General features: G+C 61.3%; 1 pseudogene; it reads right to left on the reverse strand.

The window, feature by feature from the left end:
- The window catches only part of LOC101548523 (coiled-coil domain-containing protein 122-like), a 74,223-nt pseudogene that overhangs the window by 58,965 nt on the left and 297 nt on the right, over positions 1-14,961 (reverse strand).

The raw sequence follows: 14,961 nt of genomic DNA on the forward strand, positions 1-14,961 counted from the left end.
TATGCTTCAAGGGGGGGCTGCTATTTTTTCTCAGCACTTAAGGGGCTTTTTGACCTTCTTTTCTGGTTTTCATTGAGAAATGAGCTGCCTCTTGGACGGTGACTTTTTTCTAGGTAATCTTTCTCGTCTCAGCGGTTGTCGTAAGGCTTCTGTCTGTGCTGTGTTGCGTCCAGGTGAGGGTTCTCCAAACCCCTCTTCCTGCTGGAGACTTCGTGGCTTTTCCAGGTAGGAAGATGCGTTGCTTGCCGGGCGGAGCCCACCCCAGGACTCGGGGGTGGAGACCCTCTGGTTTCCCTCCCAGGCATCAGAGCAGCCCCCAGCAACCTCACGGGAAAACGCGCCAGACACGGAACAGAAAACGCCCCGTGTGGGAAATGCCACAGAGTTCCTTCCTGGCCATGTGCAGCGACCCTCTCGGAGGCTGGAGCCCCATCACGGGCTCCCTGTCACGCTCTCCCTGTCACGCTCTCCCTGTCACGCTCTCCCCATCACTGTCCCGCGGGCCTGCTGCTCCACATGGCCTCCTGCTTGCTCAGGAAGCACTCCTGCCTGCTGGGTGACACTCAGAGCCCGGACAGGCACCCAGCGTGCACCCTTGGGAAGCTCTTGAACAAGCTCCATTTGGGGTCGCAGCTGGAGATTCCCGCGGGGCTGAGCAGAGGGCTCGAGGCTCCTCTCCCCTGCGCTGTGCGCCCACGCCTGCCTCGGGTTGGCTGCCAGCACACCCAGGCCGTGGCTTCCGAGGTGGGCGCTCAAGGCTGTGCATGGGCGTGGACAGATGTGTGACGGCACGTATCCACCCACCGTGACCCCAGGGAGTCCTGTTACGCCCTGAAAAGCCCCTGTCCCTGCCAGCTTCCTGCCTGATAAACCAGCAGCCCATGCTGCCCCCGACTGGCGCTTGGCAGATGCCAGAGGGCCGAGCCCACGTGACGCCCCCTCGGGATGGCAACGTGCACGCCAGGCCCCTCTGCCTCCCCGCGGCCCGGCAGCCACTAGCCCCGCGTGAGTGTCCTGTCCGCGGGGACCCACCCACCCGCCGCTGAGGTTGGTCGCGCCAGGGCTGGGCAGTTACGACCACAGCCGCTGCAAACTTGCCTCTGCGTTCTGGCACGGGCAGTTTTGGGTATTCTCTCCTTTCTGTTCCGCCTTGCCCCTCTTTTCCAGCCCTACACCTCTCCTGACACTCCTGCTCGGACCCCTGAGCTGGCCCGTCCACGCTGGCGCCTCCCGTGCCGGCTCATTCCCTCGCGGTGCCTTTTCTCCGAGGATTCACCTTCTGGGTCCTGGAAGTTTCCGCGTCTCCTTCCGGCTCGTGCCGGGGCCTGGGGCCTGGGTGCAGCCTGTCCTGGCAGCGCCGCCGCCGCGTGGGGGCCTGGGGTCTGTCCTGCAGAGGCTCCTCCGTGACCCCAGCTCTGGACTCAGGAGGGTCCGGGGCTGTTCCAGTCCCCCGAGCTCCGTCCACGGCGGGAGACCCGCCCCACGCGCTCCCCGCCCAGCCACGGCGGCTGCCGCACTCGGGCCCTTCCTGGGCGGGGTCTGCTCCACTCGGGCCCTTCCTGGGCGGGGTCTGCTTCCCCTCAGGCCCTTCCTGGGCGGGGTCTGCTTCACCTCGGGCCCTTCCTGGGCGGGGTCTGCGTCCCCTCGGGCCCTTCCTGGGCGGGGTCTGCTGCCACTAGGGCCCTTCCTGGGCGGGGTCTGCTCCACTCGGGCCCTTCCTGGGCGGGGTCTGCTTCCCCTCGGGCCCTTCCTGGGCGGGGTCTGCTTCTCCCGGCCGCAGAGGAGGAGTGACCGCGCTTCTCCGGCCGGCTGGGCGGAGGCCTGGGGTGGCCGGACAGTGTCGCTGCGGTGTGAGGTGCTGCAGCGACGCTTGTGCTTCTGCCTGTTGGGGCCACACTGGCTCTGCGCTTAGGGCCCCTCCGGAAGTGCTGGGCCCAGGGACGCAGGGAGCGAGCCTGGGCTGGCTGCAAGGCAAGTGCCTCCCGCTGTGTGAATCACCGCTCGGCTGCCCATACACACACGCACACACACAGACACACGCACACACACTCACACACTCACACAGGCACACTCACACACTCACACAGGCACACTCACACACTCACACAGTCACACTCACACACTCACACACACACTCACACAGACACACGCACACACACTCACACAGACACACAGGCACACTCACACACTCACACGCACACACTCACACTCACACAGACACACGCACAGTCACACACTCACACAGACACACTCACACACACTCACACAGACTCACACAGACACACGCACACACACTCAGACACACACACACTCACACAGGCACACTCACACACTCACACAGGCACACTCACACACTCACACAGTCACACTCACACACTCACACACACACTCACACACTCACACAGACACACGCACACACACTCACACAGACACACGCACACAGTCACACACTCACACATATTCACACACAGTCACACACTCACACAGTCACACACTCACACAGGCACACTCACTCACACGCACACACACTCACACACTCACACAGACACACGCACACACAGTCACACACAGTCACACACATAGTCACACACATAGTCTCACATACACTCACACACACAAGACACACTCACACAGCCACACACACATAGTCACACACAATGACCCCCCCCTTTGCTTTCCCTTTGAGCTAATGTGACCCCAGGAGTCCACAGCAGCGTCCTGCCTGAGCGTCGCAGGCTCTGTGGGTGCTGGGCGGACACTGCACACTCAGCACACAGACCCCGGCCCGTGTCGAGGGCAGACACTTGGGGTGTGAGCACAATGGCAGCTCGGCGCAGCCCTGGGCTTCTGCTCCCCTAAGTGAGGAGGCAGCTTCAGACACGAGTGCGTGATACTCAGCCGCTCCTGAGAAAACTGCTGAGCTTGGGGTCTGCAGAATTTAAGTGTGTGCCTGTGTGTGTGCTGTGTGTGTGCCTCTGTGTGTCAGTGTGTGTGCCTGTGTCTGTGTCTGTCTGTGTATGTCTGTGTATGTCTGTGTCTGTCTGTGTGTTTATCTGTGTGTCTGTGTGTGTCTCTGTGTATCTGTGTGTGTTGTTTGTGTGTGTGTCTATGTGTGTGTCTGTGTGTCTGGGTGTGTGTCTGGGTGTGAGTCTGTGTCTGTGTCTATGATGTGTGTCTGTGCTTGTGTGTCTGTGTGTGTCTGTGTGTGTCTATGTGTCTCTGTGTGTGTCTGTGTGTGTGTGTCTGTGTATGTGTCTGTGTGTCTGTGTGTGTCTGTGTGTGTCTGTGTGTCTCTGTGTGTGTCTGTGTGTCTCTGTGTGTGGGCATGGGTTGGCTGTGGTTATTGATATACAAGCACCAGCACAATCGACTGCACTCAGGCCTGGGGCCTGGGTCGGCGCTGCCCACTGGGCCGACCTGCCTTTGGGGAGTGTGCCTGGGGCGGGCAGAGACCTCACAGACCCGCTGCGGTCCCTTGGCCTGACCGGGTTCTTACGGGGTTGTTCACTCGCTTGCTTGTTTTTCATTTGCCTTTGGCCACGCCCAAGCACTCACAGTGCTCAGTGCTCAGTGCTCTCAGTGCTCGTGGGCTCGAAGACTCGTCTCTCCCCGTCCCGGCTCTGACTCCGGGTGTCCTCTGGCGCCTGGTTGGTGCTGCCGCACCGTCAGGAGTGCAGAAACGCTGGGCTGGCCCCCGGCCCCGGCGGGGCTTCCCCTCACCCCAGCCCCGGGGCCTGCAGCGCGGGGCCAGGCAGGGCCCGACCCAAGCACAGCTGGTGGCGTAGGGGCCCCACGCCCGGCCCCGGGACTCGGGCTGCAGAGCGGGGAGCCAGGGCCCCAGGGGTGGGCTCAGGGGTGCGGGGTGAGGGCGCCCGTCCTCGGGGTGGCCGAGGGAGCCCGGGCCCGCACCCCTGCCCAGGGTGGCCGTGGAGCACGGGGACTCGGGGGTGCTGGCGGCCAGAGCGCAGGGAGAGGGGCAGAGTGGAAGGGAACCGAGGGCGGGAAGAGGAAGAGGAGCAGGAGCTGGAGGCCGGGCGTGGGGTGTCTGGGGAGGCCGACCTCGGGGTCCTGACCCTGGCCGACCCCGTGGCCACGGTTCTGACGTGCTGCCCAGCTCGCATGCCGGCTGTGCCGCCCCACCGCCCGGCCGCAGCCCCGCTGGGCCCGTCCTTTCCGCCCCAGGACATTGCTCCCGCCAGGCGGGGTCCTCTCTGCCCCGCTGCACCCCGCTGAACAGTTCACGTCCCCTCGCCTCAGCCTTTATAACGCGCGACCGCTCTCCCGCCCGTCTGCTCTGCGCGGCCCAGCTGTCGTCGTGAAGGGCCCCCTGGCCTCGCCCCCTCGTGGGTCGGCCCGGGGTGGTGCCGCTGGTGCTCCTGACCAAGTTTGAAAACGGCTTTTGCAGCTCGGTTGCCAAGGAAACCCCTTCCATTGTGTCTGGGTTTAATTTAGCACACGGAGACCGAGAGGGGTGGATTTGGGGTGTCACCTTAGCGAGTGTGTCGGGAAGGCTGGGGGACGGCACTGGAGAGTCGCCCGCGCCGCCCTGGACAGTCTGTCCCCGCGCTGCCCTGGCCAGGCCACACGGCCGGGCGCCCTCCCTGGCATGACGGGGCGTCTCCCCGCGCTGCTGCTGCTGTGTTCTCGGGGTGTCCCCTGCGTGCGGACAGGCTGTGCCGTCGGGCAGCACCTGCGGGTCCGCCCGGCTCCTTGCCCCTGCCCAGCTCACCGCGCAGCCCGGGCTCCGGGGACGCCAGAGGCACAGCACCCGGCGCAGCACCTGCTGGCGGCACCCTCGCTGGGGCCCTCGGCAGCCCGACTGTGTCTCTGCTGCCGGACGGAGGCAGACAGGGAAGAGCCAGTAGCCGCGTCTCGGTGCTCAGCAAGCAGATGCGTCTCCCAGCAGCCGGCGCCGCCCCAGCCTGTGTGTGGGGCCCAGCAGGGGCCCAGCCTGCCCACCCTCCCGCGCCCACCCGCTCTGCGCTCTTCTCGGGCTCTACCTCCCGAAGTGTCACCCCTGCCCCTCTCCCCGCCCCTCCCGGCCTCACTTCCTGGGAGCAGCCCCCTCTGCCTGCTCGGACGACACTTTCCTCCCTAGTAGCGCGGGTGAGCACTGTTCTCTGAGCCCCAGGTGCGGGTGTGTGCGGGCATTCCCTGGGCTTCCCCGGCCTCTGACCCTCGGCGGGCGGGCCTGGCATGGGCCCAGCGCGGGCCCCGTGAGCAGCTGCCTGTGCAGGGCGGGAAGGAGGACAGACCGTGGGCGCGCCTGGCCCCGAGCCCAGAGCCTGAGTCAGAGCTGGCCGGGAGAGGGAGGCCGGGGGTGGCTGGCGACTCTGGGGGGGGCCCTGGCGGGTGCCCAGAGGCCCGGGCAGGACCCAGGGGGCTGCACGCCCGCTGGCACCCCCGTCTCCATGCTGATCCGCCCGTGCAGAGGCACACGGGGTGTCCAGCGGGCGGTGACCGGGGTGCGGAGAGCAGGCAGGAAGGCGGCTCTGTCCACACAGGGCCCGGGAGTGCTGCCCCGCCCGTGCGTGGGCTGGCTGGCCTCCCACGCCGAGCCGCAGTGGCCCTGAGTGCCCGAGGCGGCCCTGGGCCAGTTTCCTGCTGGCCCCAGAGCCGAGCTGGGATGGGACGTGGGACACCCTGCTCTGTCCACCGGCAGCAGAGGCCCCACCCCGGTGGCCACAGCCCGCCCTGCGGTCACCCCACCGTCCCGCCCGCCCGCCCGCGCTCTGCCCTGGCAGCCCCGAGCTGGTTGTGCTGTTGGTGCCCAGCTCAGGCTGGAATGACCTCGCGGGGACAGTGGTGGGTGTGGACCGCTCGGTCACCGTGAGGCATCAGGAAATGGACGTGAGGGACGGGAACTTGGTGGAGAGCAAAGCCGTGTCTGTGGAGAGGAGGGCAGGACGGCGGGCGCCTCTCAGCGGCCGGGAGAGCAGAGCAGGCCGGGGGCCGGGCCAGTGTCCAGCGGAGGGCACAGAGCGGGCAGGCCCCGAGGGCCGGGCCAGGCTCGGAAGGTGGCCGGGCGAGGTCGTCTGCGCATGCCTCAGTAGAGCTGACTCTGACTGGAGGCCGGAGAAGCCAGGGCAGCCCGGGCCGGAGTCTGGTGCTGGTTCTGATCCTGCCTTTCCCATCCCCTGCCGGGGGAGCAGGGGCACCCTCCGGGCGGCACAGCCGTCCTTCCTGGACACGGCTCCGCCTTCTCGGGGCCGTTTCCTCCCGCCCGCCTGCTGGCCTGCGGAGAGCTGCAGGCGTGGGCAGGTGAGCTGGGGGCAGCAGCAGCTCCCGGGCTCCCAGAGCCCACGGCCACGGCTGGACATGATGCTGGAGGCAGTGCCCGGCCACCCCGACAGTTTCCCCAAACCCAGCTCCCCTGCCCGGGGCTCCTGGGGCAGGCAGGGCCGTCTCTGTGCGGGAGACTCTACTCGGAGCCCAGCGCTGGAGGGGGCTTCTGGATGGCTCGGAGGCTTCCTCCCGTCCCGGTCTGCGGCTGTGGGGCAGAGCCCCGGCCACGAGCAAGGAGGAGGGCGTGTGTGTGCAGGGGTGAGGCTGAGTGCATGTGTGTGCATGTGTGCGCATGTGTGTGCACATGTGTGCATGTGTGCACGTGTGTGCACGTGTGTACATGTGTGTGCATATGGGTGCATGTGTGTGCACGTGTGTGCATGGTCGAGGCTGTTTGTGTACATGTGTGTGCATGCGCGTGCATGTGTGAGTGTGTGCAGAACTGGGATCTGTCGCTGGCCCCGATTGCCCCGCCTGTTGGCCTCTGGAGCACACGGAGGGTGCGGGTGGCGTGGGGACTCAGCCCCTGCACCGCACGGCCCTGCCCGCCCCGGCCCTTCTGTGCTCCGAGCTGCTCCACCACCCACGGCCGAGGCACAGGAGGCAGCAGCCATGCGGGTGCGAGGGGCACGGCGGGCGGGCAGGCGGGCACAGGCCATGTGCACTGGCCTTGGGGGGAGGAAGCTGGGTGTGAGAAAGTGTTATTGGGCCGTTCCCAAGGTACCTGGATGCACACTAGCAGGACATTTAGGGAAGCCAAATAGCTACAGTTTCCTTTCACTCGTCACCTTCCTTTCTCCTGGGATTAAGAATTTTAATTTTTAGATTTAAACATTTTATTTTGGTTTGGGGACCACACCTGGCCGCGTCATGGCTTACTCCTGGCTCTGCACCAGGTTCACTGCGGGCAGGGCCTGGGGACTGTGTGGGGGCCGGGTCAAACCCAGCTCCGAGTGTGCACGGCAAACGCCCCGCCTGCGGTGCTTTCTCCCCAGCCCCGGATTAGGAACTTTCAGTTCTAATAAAACTAGAAATAAAGAAGCACTGATTAAATTCATGGTTTTGAAACTATGGGATACAAATTTGTTTTCTTGGGTGAAAGGTCGGCCGGGACAGAGCAGGAGGGGCGGAGAGGGCAGAGAGCAGGGCTACGGGCTGAGCTATGGGCTGTCCTGCCTCCACGGCTGCCCTCCTGCCCCCCACCCCCACTGGGAAGAGCCCCTCCCCCCACGCCCAGGGGGACCTCTCCTGCTCATATGTTTCAAAGTTGGACTTTATTTTAGAATGACCAGTAGCAGCTGCTGTAGCAAGGGTTCTGTGCTACACCCGCATTATGCAATTTTGTAGCAACTGCGACTTTGCTTCTACTAAGTGCCACATACAGGGAAAGTTGCTCTCAGAAAATCTCTGTGAATTAATAGTTGATGTCTGTTTGGCAGATGAAGTACCAGATCAAAGATTTTGTTTTGTTTCCTTTTTAAAAAAATTAGAGGGAGCTCAGAGAGCCAATCAGATCTCTTAGAGAAGTTATCAGCAGGCGACCAGAGGAAAGGTGGTCAGGAGTGATGGGGAAGGAGAGAGGGTGTGTGCGAGTGTGTATGCGTGTGCATGTGTGCATGTGTGCATGCATGTGCATGTGTCCGTGTGTGCATGTGTATGCATGTGCATGTGTATGCATGTCCGTGTATGTGCATGTGTGCATGTGTGCTTGTGTGTGCAAGTGTATGCATGTGCATATGTGTGTGTGCATGTGTGTACGTGTATGCATGTGCGTGTGCATGTGTGTGTGTGTTCAGGTTGCAGCAGTCAGCCACATACAGGTGCCCCTTTCAGAGACCACTGGGATGTGACAGGTCTCCTGGCGGAGCTGAGGGGCTGGGCCAGCTGTGGGAGTGGACGGTCCACCCGGTCCTGCAGCACCGGCCAGCAGCTGTGGTGGGGCTGGACCGTGGTGTGGGCGCAGGCTGTGGGGACCGCTCCCCCGACCCCAGCTCGTAAGGCCGTAAGCACCCTCAGGAGGGCCCAGGATCTGCTCTCTGGCTTTTGCCTCAGGAGCTGACCCCTGTGTCCACCCCAGACTACACTGGCTACTGTGGGGTGTCCCAGGCACTGCTGCCCCCGGCAGGCAGCCCGCAGAGCTGCTCCTGGCCTTGGGTGGCCACACGGCTGGGGTCAGTGCCACAGCGGCAGTGCGGGGGGGAGGGAAGGGCTGGGGAAGGGGCTCGGGCATGAGCTCTGGCCTCAAACCCCCCCTGGCCACACGGGGATCTTTACGGCAACTTTAGTCCTAGTTGTCCAGAGCCGAGAACTACCCGAGACAGCCCCAGGGTTGGTCTCAGAGGACGCCGGACATTCCCGGGAGCCCCGGGGTGAACCCTCAGGGTTGCCAAAGGCCTGGGGGACCCAGCGCCGAGAGGCTGCTGCCCCGTGGTGCCAAATCTGCCGTTCTCCAGAAAAGCAACCATGGAGCCAGCAGCACTCGGGGCCCCAGGGATGGACTGCGGATGGAGGGACAGACAGACAGACAGACGGAACACAGAGGGATTAGGGCAGTGAAGGCACTCGGCAGGGCTCCTGGTGGGAATGGGTTGGACTCGCCCAGCCCAGGGAATACGGTCACCCCAGGGAATACCATCACCTCAGCCCAGGGAATACAGTCACCCCAGGGAATGCTGTCACCCCAGCCCAGGGAATGCCGTCACCCCAGCCCAGGGAATATGGTCACCCCCAGGAGCCAAACACGTGCACCCCGGGCCCTGAGGAGCAGGGGACCTCTCAGGCAAGGTCGTCAGCGTCTGAGTCTCCACGTGGAGGGCATGGGGGAGGCTGGGTGTCCCCGAGAGGGAGCTGGGAATCTCTGCACATTCCCCTCAGCCTCGCCCGGAGTCTGAGACCACTCAAATAAAGTCTGGGAGCGGGGTGCCCGGGGGATCCCTGGGCGTTCTGAAGAGGCCTGCGGGGAACACCAGCGGTGTCGGAGAGAGGTGGGTGCCTGCTCTCACACAGCTCTCGGACATGGCTCATAAGCCGGAGCCCCCAGGTACACGTCTGGCTCTGGCGCACGCAGGGAACTGGCTTGTGCCGGCGAGGCCAAGTCTGGGTCAGCCCCAGAGGCTCGAGAGCGGTGGGAGCACTGCTCATGGGCCTCAGGGCCTGACGAAGGGGCCCTTCCCCGAGGGCTGAGCCTCCAGATCAGGACGCACGGCTGGCGGGAGGTATGTGGAAGTCGTCAATTGTGAGATTTGGAAAAGCTGTTTTGTTTTGAGGGGAAAGGAGGAGCTCGTGGGCTCGGGAGGAACCGGGAAAATTATCCCAAAGGTCTTGATTCCCAACAGGAAGCCGGGTACGGCACTGCCAGGAGCTCCTGCTCTGTGGCTGTTGTTAGCACGGCAGAACCGTAGAATCGAGCATTTAAGCAGGGCGTGTGCGAGCACTCAGAAGCGAGGGTGTGATTGCCAGGAGGGGCTTAATTGCCTTAACGGCGAGAGTCTGGCTCAGCTCCTTCCGGCAACCGGGGCCTCGACGGGGGAGGCTGCCGCACCGCGGCCTGCTGAGACGCCTCCCCGGGGGTCACGGGGCTGATGAGGACGGGGGTGGCGCGGGCGACCCGGGCTGCAGCCGAGAGGCCCCGAGCCAGCGGCCCACGACGCCCATGCGAGGCCCACCCAGGGGAGACGTCCAGGCCGGGCTCGCCCCGTTCCTGGGGGCTGCAGAAGAGGCAGAGGCCAGGGGGAGCCCAGTCAGGCCTCAGCCGCTGGTGTCCAGCACCGACCCGAGCCCGGTCCCTGCCCCTGCAGTGACCACGCGAAACACGCGGCACCGCCCTTGTGTCCGGAGACGGAGTCGGCTGGTCTGTGCCACCCTGTCCCTGTGGACCTTCTCCTCTCGGTCACCGTCCGAGCACATGACCCAGCTGGTCTAGCGTGACTCCTTTTTTTTTTTAATTTCTTTTTTATTTTATGAAGTGGACTGGAACAATAGCCCAGAGGGTAGGGCGTTTGCCTTGCATGCGGCCGACCTGGGTTCGATTCCTCCACCCCTCTCAGGCAAGCTACCGAGAGTATCCCGCCCGCACAGCAGAGCCTGGCAAGCTCCCCGTGACGTATTCAATATGCCAAAAGCAGTAGCAACAAATCTCACAATGGAGACGTTACTGGTGCCCGCTCGAACAAATCGATGAGCAAAAGGATGACAGTGATACAGTGATACAGTGATTTATGAAGTAGTTCACAACATTTGACTACATTTTATATTCCAACACCAATCCCAGCGCCATGACACCTTCCCACCACCAAATTTCAGATGTTTCCATCCCAAACCCCAATCCTTGCCCCAAAGCAGAACCAAAATAATATATTTTGTGTTGTTTGTTATGAAAAACCAATGAAAATGTTACACAAAAGTGTCCTTAGAGGGAAGAGTGTGGAGATTGTTGTATTTCACCCAGGGGCCATTATCCCTTCTATAAGAGATCACTAACATGTTGTTAGAGGTTGAGCCTTGTGTGCTTTTATATATACACATATATTCATATATATATATTTTTACATATATATGTAAAAACTATATTTCCCTCTTAGAAGGTTGGTTGCCTCCTACTTCGAGCCCCATCAGATGGGGGCGATATCTAGGAGTATGTGTGGGTTGTGTTGTATGAAGTGTCGCGATCTAGGGACAGGTTCACTCGTGGGCGAGGCCCGGCCTGAGCGTGTGGAGACCGACCGTGAGTGTGGCGGCCGTTGAGTTCTGAGGTTTTTGGCTGCCGGGGCTGGTCCCTCGGGGGGCGGGGCCTCACCTGCCCCAGAGCTGGATTCCTTGCTTTGCAGTCACCACGCTGAGTATCCCCCCACCGTGTTCTGGCTGACTTCCCGCCCGCGCCCACGCTAGCAGGAGAGGACCAACACTCAGCTCTGCTGCCTCTGCTTTGGAGAAGAATCCGTGAATTATTGGTCATACATATTTCAAACGGACTATTTCCCAGTTGTTCTCTAAAACTGCTCATGAATTTATAATCATCTCAATGTTTTCTGAAAAAAAAAATAACTCCTGTGAGTCCCTGAGATTTGGTACAATGTCTCATTTTAACTTTAGTGGCGCTTCCTCAGCGCAAAGAACCAGCAGAAACAAAACAGCGGGAGGGGGAGGTTTGATTTCCTCATCTGGTCCGCGCCGGGACACAGCTCTGTGCGGCACAGATGGAATATCCCGCCTGCCTTCTCCACCCGACCGCCCTCTGCCCCTCACACCCCACTCCGATGGGGCCTCATGCCACACGGTCCCTCTGAGTTGGTCACTGTGGCTCCGGGACTTTACAGACGGAGCAGGTCTGCACGGTTCTCCTCCAAGAGTCCTTTGGAGATTCATATACATTTATTTAACGTCAAAAAGATTATTCTGATGTACAAAATAATCACTGGAGCGATAGCACAGCGGGTAGGGCGTTTGCCTTGCACGTGGCAGACCTGGGTTCGATTCCTCCGTCCCTGTCGGAGAGCCTGGCAAGCTACCGAGAGTATCCCTCCCACGCGGCAGAGCCTGGCAAGCATATTCGATATGTCAAAAACAGTAACAAGTCTCACAACGGAGCCGTTACTAGCGCCCCCTCAAGCAAATTGAACAACGGGACGACAGTGCCATAGCGCTACAAAAAGAGAGAGAGAGAGAGAGAATTTTGTTTAAGGCGTTATTATGCTTGCATGTGCATTTCTAAGTTTTTAATATTTTATAATAGCAAGTTTCCTATCTAGGATATGATTATTCACATCATGCTTTATGTTCCTAGTAAATGTCACATATTACTTAGTTCTTTTTATCTTTCTCAGTAAATATATTTGAAAAGATTGTAATGTACTGGCTGTCTTTCAGCGTACCTTGGCCTTCCCCGCAATGGGTATGATCTTGTGACAGACGATGAGGCTTATTAGGCTGTGACAGGCAGCTCCAGGTCTGCTGGTGTGAGACAGGATCTGTTTATCCTGCCCTCGGCTGCCCTTGCATCAGCCGGGGCTGAGCTCTGCAGGACACGGCACGGCGGCCTCTGCCGGGAGGCGTCTGCCCAGACTCGGCCTCTTCGGGGGCGCCCCGGGCATTCTCCACCAGGCACGCGTCCACACGTGACTTCATGGGGTTGTTGGGCGCAATTCTAGTCCTGGAAGGAGAACCAGAGGAGCTGGAGTAGGAGGGAAAACGTTATAATCTCATGACCTGTAGAGGAGAGGGGAAATGTTTATAAGAGACATTTACTGGCTATTGGAACGATGGAACTAAATGATTTAAACATCAGTTCGAGAAAACGATAATGATCGAAAGTGAAAATGTACATACAAAACCAGCAGGTGATGGGGCCGGAGCGGTAGCACAGCCGGGAGGGCATTTGCCTTGCACATGGCCGACCCGTGTTCAGTTGCTGGCACCCCACATGGTCCCTAGCCCCACCAGGAGTAATTCCTGAGTGCAGACCCAGGGGTAACTCCTGAGCATCACTGGGTATGGTCACTGTCACTGTCACTGTCACCCTGCTGTTCATTGATTTGCTCGAGCAGGCACCAGTAACCTCTCTATTGTGAGTTGTTACTGTTTTTGGCAATCGAGTACACCACGGGTAGCTTCCCAGGCTCTGCCGTGCGGGCGAGATACTCTCGGTAGCTTGCCGGACTCTCCAAGAGGGGCGGAAGAATCGAACCCTGGTTGGCCGCATGCAAGGCAAATGCCCTAGCCGCTAGGCTGTTGCTCCAGCCCGGGTACGGTCCAAAATCCAAAAATTTTAAAATAAAATTAAAACTGGCAGATGCATGTTCTTAGCCGAGTTCTTTGGAACAGCCAAAATGGGGGGCCAGGGGTCGAATCCCAGTCGGCCACATGCAAGGCAAGTGCCCTACCCGCTATGCGATTGATCTGACCCCCTATTCTTTTCTTTATTTCTCCTTTTTTTTTTCATGAAAGACGTCTACATTTTCCCCTTTGGACCCCTAGGCCTAACATTTATAATATAAACATTTAAATTTATATTTGCTATTCAGATCTCAGTTGATAAAAATGTTTCCTCTTCCTGAGTTCTACAGCAGGGACCTCGGTGGAAGGTTCCGGAGCTGTCGGGTGTGACGTGGCTTGTGGCCCCGCCTCTCAGCCCCCCCTCTGCCCCCTCGTCCTGCCCACCTGGCCCTGCCCTGAGGGTCTCGCTCAGACCTGGCTCAGACTCAGCCGCTGCCCTGGGCTGCCCGGGCTCACACCCGCCTGGCGTCTGCGAGGGTCCTTCAGACACGTGACTGACTCTCCTCTGCTCGATTTGACGCGAGTTCCCTTTCGCACGCGATGGTCTCACACGTGAGCCCAAACCAACACAGGCTCCGTGTGCAATGCCCAGACTTCGGAGATTGTGCCCAGGTGAGTTTCCTTTCAGTGCCTCATTGACCAATAGCTAATGCTCCACCAAGGGAAGAGCACGGGGGCAAGGAAGGGGGTCCAGAGTGGAGCGGTCTGACTCGGAGTGATAGCAACAGACGGTGGCCCCCTGCTGCGGGCGCCACGCCACCGGGGACGCAACCAGAGTCCCCGCCTCCTTCGGGTCTGCCTAGCGGACACAGAAATAAAGACCCGGCAGGGGTGGTGATGGGAAGAGGCACAAGTCCTCCCCCACGGTGCTCCTGCGAGAGTCCTGCATGGAGGCGGGCGGTGAAGGGGAGCGTGGATGGGGGATGGGAGATGGGAGAAGGGGGTGGGGGTGGGGTGCGGGTGGAGGGAGTGGGGAATGGGGAGCGCAGGTGTGTACAGCTGCTCCCTGTGGGGTGCCGCCCTGGGGCGTCCTCACGGGAAGGGGCAGAGACCACAAAGGGACCAGGCCAGGTCGGGCCGGGCCTGGGCCGAGGCGAGGTCATCTCGAGGTCAGCCGCCGGGAGGCAGAGCGGTGGGCACTAAGCGATCCCACCTCCAGCCGGGAGAAGCCAGGCTCCGACGCCACCCCCAGGGCAGATGGGGCAGGCACCCGGCAGGGCCTCGACCCCCAGAACATGGCTCTGTCTCTAGCCGGGTCCCTCCACTCAGTCCGTCCACTGCGAGCCCCCGAGTCCCAAGTCTGGCCACCAGCCCAGACAGTGCCGGGCTCCGGACAGGCATGTGGCTGTGCCCACGAGGCGGGGGCGGGGGGCTCCGGTGCTAATTCCCAAGGGGTGGGGGGCCCCGGGCGGGGCATGAACTGTGGCCCCACATTGGAATGGAGGTCAAAGGGATGAAAATAAATGAAGTTTTTGTCTGTCTTTTGTTTGGGGGACCACACTTGGCAAAGCCCAAGAGTTACTCCTGGCTCTGTGCCCAGAAATTGCTCCCGGTGGTGCTGGGGGACCCTGCGGGATGCTGGGGTGGAACCGGCTCAGGTGCACGTAAGGCACATGCCCTCCTTGCTGCTGCTCCAGCCCTAATGCAAGTCACCGAGCAGGACCTGAGGAGGCGTCCCGGAGGCGGTGGGAGAGCAGGGCCCCCGGTTCCGGGGAGAGCAGCCCCCTCCCAGGGTATTCCGAGGCAGAGGGGAAATGTGGGGGCCCGCCTGCCAAGCGTGGGGGTCTCAGGCTCCCCCACCCACCACTGAAGGTGCCGGGAAACGGGAGGGCGGGACTTGCACCGCCGTGGGAACCACCCCACACCTCTCCCACGCAGGGTTCGAGCAGGGACAGGTGCACTTGG

Source organism: Sorex araneus, chromosome 6, assembly GCF_027595985.1.
Source record: "Sorex araneus isolate mSorAra2 chromosome 6, mSorAra2.pri, whole genome shotgun sequence".
Taxonomy (NCBI): Eukaryota; Metazoa; Chordata; class Mammalia; order Eulipotyphla; family Soricidae; genus Sorex; species Sorex araneus.